A 6,303-nucleotide genomic window follows, 5' to 3' on the forward strand; every position below is an offset into this window, starting at 1 on the left:
TATAAGCCGATCCTAAACACATGCAAAATTTCTGAAATTAAAAAACATTTGTTCGGCGCAAAACTAATACAACTATATAAGCCGATCCTATAAACATGCAAAATTTATAGAATTCACACAATACAAATTCGGCTCAAATTTAACACTATCGAATAAGCCGATCCCAAAAATTAGGCTATGTGTCCTTAAGTTCGGCTCAAAACTAATATGCATTGTAAGCCGAGCCGTTCATATGCACTTTCAGGGTTCAGTTTCAAGAACAGCTCGGCGCACATCTAAGGTTTTTTTTACGCCGAACCAAACCCTGTAACCACCGCACAAACATGTTTTTGACGAATTAAATCTATCATACCAATCAAAAACATCAAATACGAGATGGGTTTGTAGAACTAACCTTGTTATTCTCATTTCCGGAGTTGGTTCTTCTTCAATCTCTTCTTCCGGTTGATTTTGTGGTTGATTTTGAGTTTGTTCTTCACTCTCTAAATATTCTTCTTCTTCAATAGGTTGTTGAATCGATCGATTAGAACGAGATACTGGCTTACGACGACCCATTATATAGATGAGTTTAATCGTCGACTAAATTTTCACGTATTGACGATTAAATTTCGGCAATGATACGATGAAAAAAAGAAGAAGAAGGGGTTGAATGAAACTGCACTAGTACAAAAACGGCTTTTAGACACGGTAATTTACCGTGTCCAAATGTCTACGGTCACGGTATTTCATTTCTGAAAAGCCGTGACTAAAGCCTGCGAGGCCAAAAGTCATAGACTTTGGTCACGGTGGATCACTGTGTCAAAATTACTTATTAGTCACGGGTTCTTAATAGAAACCGTGACAAATTTTCTTAATAGACACGGGATGCTAAAAGATACTGGGACCAAATTTATCAAACGGACACGAATTTTTGTACTGCACCGTGATTAATTTGTATGTTGGACTCGGATCCCATATATTCAGTGTCCAAAACGTACACACTGGCTTTAATGTGTAAACTTTTGAGTCAGAATTATCTTAAATCCTTGTTACTGAGAAAGGGAATAGGAAATGCAGAAACAAATATCTGGATAAAATTATACCAAGCAGGCCATTGAATATGATTACATGGTGAAAAATCACTATAGTTTACATGTATCTTGATATATACATTCTACTAGAGTGAACACAATCAGTATGAAAACGAGGTTTCTCCTAAAAGAGTAGGAAGGGCCGCCTCGAACAACGTTTAGGAAGGAGAATTGCACTTCCATTGCGTGTGCACTCACACTGACCTCCTCAAAACTCTGCTGCTAAGATGTCGCTTAGCTGCAAAACAAGATGTTAAACCAAGCAATCAATTATTGAAATACATTTGAACTCAATGATGACAGAATAAATAACAAACCAAATGAAATACACCGGCTTGTGTAAGTTACACGATTCTTCAAAACTAAATATATATGCCCCAAGATTAAATCAAATTGACGGGAGAGCAATTATTTAGATTTCATACCTTCATGGATCAACTTTTTCACAGGGAAACTAAGGTAAGGTAAAAAAGATAATGAGCTTCATTCACTAATGGGAACAAACAATGCAAAATTAGCATGGCCAGAGTTAGACCCTGCAAGATTCGACGAAAATTAAGAAAGGTCTACCTTTATGCACTCTTTGGTTGGCGCAATTGGTGCATGGATCCATAACCATCAGACTTGAGTACTTCGATAACAACCAGTCGTGTATTCGTGGAGTTGCTACTGAATACCAGTCCTTGTTCTTGCTCAAAAAAAAAATGTATAACATAAATCACCCAATAACATGTAATACAAGAACTGCGACACAATGCCTGAAACAACGTAAGCTAGAAGTTGTAAAAGAGATTACCTACCTACAGTAGACTTATAAGCTCCCACAACTAAAGAGAGAAATAAGAAAATTCGGACCTCATGGCATAGACCACAATCAAAACAAAAACAATGATTCATCACGGAACAGAAAAATTATGTCCATCTATTGAGAACATTGAATAAGTGATGTAATGAACCTATGATGATTAACAGTTATCCAAGATTTCTAAAATAAACACTAAACTTAATTCGCAAATAAGATAACCAAACAATCAATTAGGATGTATCCGTGGCACTCCTGCGACATGCTTCACAAGTGTCTTGTAGACACCGGTAACACTTCCAAGCTGGCCTAATTGTCTTTGTCAGAAAAATGAAATTCAAAGCTGTGACTGATAAATTAAATCCAAGAAACCACTGACCTTTCCATTTCTAACACCCCAAGCTTGCTTTCTTATGTACGTGGCAAATTTATATTTATATTTTTATCTTTAGAAATTAGTTTTCTATACCAATGAATGAGAACCATTTAATCTTGGATTATAATAGGGTACGTCTTCACCACCCTATGAACCCTTCTTTTAATTGCTCATAGTATATGATTCTAATGACAGCAGGAGATGAGGGAACAAACCATACCTATCCAAGAAGGGATGACTGAAGAGCTTCCTCAAATTTCAAATCAATACCCTCTTATGCTACAAGAGATTCACATATGGTTTTTGCTTTAGTAATCTATATAATAAACCAGTTAGATCAAAATAAAAAAATATAGTCTTCAAACTAGAAGAAAAACATAAGAATATATACACTGGTAAAAAGTTGCAAGAGAGGTACATACTAGATCTGTCCGGTTGCTTGAAATCCAACAACAACACTAGCAATTATGCCAATGGAGAAACAATTGAAATCGATTACACCTCTTTGATTCTGTGATTCAAGGAAGTTTTTGTTTCTTCGTAAAACAACTATTTCTCCCATGGAAGAAGACCAATAGTTTCAGCAGCCATGAGTTTAATCAGAGCGTAGATCAAGAAGCATGACCAGTCTTGCACTCTACAAGAACTTTCAACATCAGGGTATTGCATGATTAATTGGCACAGCATCAGAGATCACTCCCCTTCTTCATTCAGCATTTTCAAGTGTGAGAGGCATTCCTAGAAGCTCCAACGTGCATGAAGGTGTAAGTAACTCCAGCGATCCTTCTATCTAAAAATCACCTTCAGCCAATATTATTTAAAGCAACCAATGTGCAGAAAATCTAGCGTCCTACATCGTAAAGCAAAGCATTTGTGTAAACAAAGTTAAAGGGACCCACAAGATATTTTTGGCAAGGTCTATCCAAGCTCCTTGACTTGTGTCCTCCTCACATAAAGAAATGGAGAAACTCATAAAAAGTGAAAGACCAAAAAGAAATTGGCAGAGAAACTCTAGAAAGGATACCTGGGACAACAACTACATTTTCCCCAAAGTAATTTTGCTTCTAGGTAGATACTGAGCCCGAGCTACAAAACTCGATGGTTTTTCCAATTTTTCACCTGTGATAAGAAAAAATCGAATAAAATGAACTAGGATGAGTTCTTCACCCTTGTTGATGTTCTTCCATCAGCTAACGACACAGAGAGAAGCTATATGCGTACAAGGCTTAAAGTCTGGATGTTCCTGAGATGCAATGTAGTGATACCACAATTCAGGAAGAACTGATCGACCTTACCTGACTTAGCACACAAACATAAGAAAAACATTAGCTTAATATAAAACTCAATGGTTTGCAGATACAAGTGTGATAAACTGATACAAAATAACTATAACAATTTTAAGCTTCCAGTGAAACTAAGAACTAACAGAACTCCAAATTTCTGAAACTAATAAACTGATACATAATAACTAAAAACTAAGAGAATATAGAGATCCATATTCTTGAGAAGGGGAAAAACAAAGAAAACGAGACTAACATTCTAATCTTCTGATTTAGAAGTCTCGATCAACTACAGTCGCATATTGAGTCTGTCTACACACTTTATGCAGCAGTAAGCATCGCCTTACAGTTGTTTTCCTAAGCCAACGACGGTGGCCCTAGAAAAACTAGAGCAAACTATTGTGCCAAACTAACTTTCTGTTTCATTAAGAAGTTACAGAATTAGTTGACGAATCATAGCAGTTCATCCCATTAAAAAAAACTCAATATGTAAGAAATGGGTTTAGAGTCTATGAAACTTGCATCATTTTCCCTTGATTTGGTATCATGTGTCCAAGTTTTCAGATAACAAATTGTGTATCATAAGTGGATGAAAGGCATGAAGGAGAAAACATAATCACACGACTTAAATATCAGGACAATACTTCAGACTGAAGATACAATGATAGTTGATCTCTCATCGGAGGAGGAAAAACGTTACCTGCAAATCAACCACATATAACTGAACTACAACTTAAGCAGAGATTTAAAATCTCATATGGAAAGGCCAAGATAGGTATAATATATTATACATAGGTGCTGTGACAAAATCAAATCAAACTCACATTAGGTAAAGGATATCGAAATCAATCACCAAGCAGGAAGAAGGAGAGTAACCTCATGAAGGGAAGTTCGATTTTTATACAGCCTTATAAGCGCAAGAATCTAACGTCAACTCCGAATTTAATTGCCATTATGATCCTTGGGTTCACTGTCAAAGAAAACATAGAAAACCAATTCATCTTTAAAATAGGTTTCAACACAATATAAGATGCCAAGGAAGAAACTAACTTACCTTTCACATAAAAGGGAAAAGGCATGCATCTCCCGCATTCCAGCAATGCTTACGATGCCTATTTTTAAATTCAAACACAATCAAAATTGGAAAAACAATGTGCCCTTATTTCAAATAAGAAAACACTAAAATACAAAGAATTCACTCATTCAACACTTTATTACATCTGTTAACCAATTACATCTATTAACCAAAAGCGAGTCTACAAATTAACGGATTCAAAGTCTTACCAGAAAAAACCCAAGCCACTTGAAATTAATCGAACATCAGTTTCACCATCAAATAGCAAAACGCGTTGTTCATTGAGTATTCCTCTAATTTTGACCATAAAATTTATCTGAACTATGTAATTCTGATTTCACAGAAACATTGACTGATTGGACCTCCGATTCAAACTCTATTGGAAAAGGAAATCAGATCGAGCAGGAACTCCCTAAAAACATTGAATTGACAGATAAAAGAAGGTTTTTATTTGGTGTTGAACGACAAGGAGAAGAAATGGAGGAGCGATTGCTATAAAACATAAGAAGGTGCACGGAGTTGGAGTAGATCGTGTGAGACCGGGAGTGTAGAAAGTGGGTTAAGAAAACAAAGCAGTTCTAACTTCTAATCGTGTTTAGAAAAAGTGAACTGATGTTAATTAGACACGAGTCGAGTGCACCTGTAACTAAAGAGAGATGAAATAGTTACGGAAACATATTTGGCCGGGACAAACAAAACTTTAGTCCCGTTTATAGATGCAACCGAGACAAGGTCAACCGTGACCAAAAACCATTGTTGTACTAGTGCTGATTTTAGATTTATTGATTACAGGTTTTTGTATTAGCATTAGGGATAGATTAGTAATTTAAAAGATTGAAGGGCATATAGGTAATTGAACTACCCATAGGGTACCCCTTATAAGGTCACCCAAGTTAGGATTATTACTTTGTATGCCTAGAAAGATTTTGGTATGCCCAAAATCAGGGTTCTAAATTAATGAGATCAGTCATTTCTAGTTTTACGAGCGTACAATACCCAACATAGTATATAATAACAGTGGCAGACTGGCGGTAGAAAAATTCCTAAGAATCTAGCTAGAATCCAGATACACCTTCAGAGTAAGAGGAGGACAGCAGACAGGTAGTGATGGGACAACGGTGTGACCCCCTACCGCTCTGGTCGCTCAAATTTGAAAGTCGATGGTCTTAAGGTTAGGTTAAGATTAAAATGATCACATATTGGGGGTGAAGGGGACTGGCCGGCTAGGGGGTCCTTGTCTCGACGAACTAAACGTAACTACATCAGTGTCTTGGTTGACGTAATTTGGGTTTATTTTATTGCATGGTTCTTCCCCGTTCAGAAAGAATTCAAAGTAATAAGTAATTCAACCATGCCTGGGTTAAGAAAATAAGTACTTTTTTTTTCCTGCTCATTGATATATTTAGATCCAGCAGGAAGTTTCTAAGCAAGTAAAATCTAGTAAATATTTAGAATATTGCCTGCGCACATGAACAACGCAACAAAAATCAATACGGAAATTCATGTAGCAGATGAACTCTATTTAGATCCAGTTGGTCATATGTCCCCATAAAAAAACTCTGTTCTTTTATTTTTAAATACGTAGACCAGATATAAGAGAAAGCAGGAGGGATCTTAATTAGGCAGCACCAAGAAGTTCTGAATTGAACAATCCGGCCATCCGCTCTGAGTGAAAGCAGAAAACTAGCTCAGCCTTGATG

At 36.4% G+C, this 6,303-nt stretch overlaps 1 long non-coding RNA gene across 11 annotated transcripts; it reads right to left on the bottom strand.

The window, feature by feature from the left end:
- Positions 1 to 1,051: 1,051 nt before the first annotated feature.
- LOC113276221 lies at positions 1,052 to 5,220 on the bottom strand. Of its 11 annotated transcripts, XR_003324181.1 has the most exons (9): positions 4,813 to 5,219; positions 4,583 to 4,640; positions 4,405 to 4,498; positions 4,229 to 4,326; positions 3,470 to 3,543; positions 3,273 to 3,367; positions 2,671 to 3,098; positions 1,641 to 2,527; positions 1,052 to 1,308 (listed from the first exon to the last, which is right to left on the bottom strand). It is a non-coding gene; the product is annotated as an uncharacterized LOC113276221 (long non-coding RNA). The 11 variants fall into 11 exon arrangements; XR_003324183.1 differs by lacking the exon at positions 4,229 to 4,326 and having other exon boundaries at positions 1,641 to 1,758; positions 1,871 to 2,527; positions 3,273 to 3,547; positions 4,353 to 4,498; positions 4,813 to 5,220; XR_003324179.1 differs by having other exon boundaries at positions 3,273 to 3,543.
- Between the last annotated feature and the right edge of the window lie 1,083 nt (positions 5,221 to 6,303).

Source organism: Papaver somniferum, chromosome 4, assembly GCF_003573695.1.
Source record: "Papaver somniferum cultivar HN1 chromosome 4, ASM357369v1, whole genome shotgun sequence".
In the NCBI taxonomy this organism is placed as follows: Eukaryota; Viridiplantae; Streptophyta; class Magnoliopsida; order Ranunculales; family Papaveraceae; genus Papaver; species Papaver somniferum.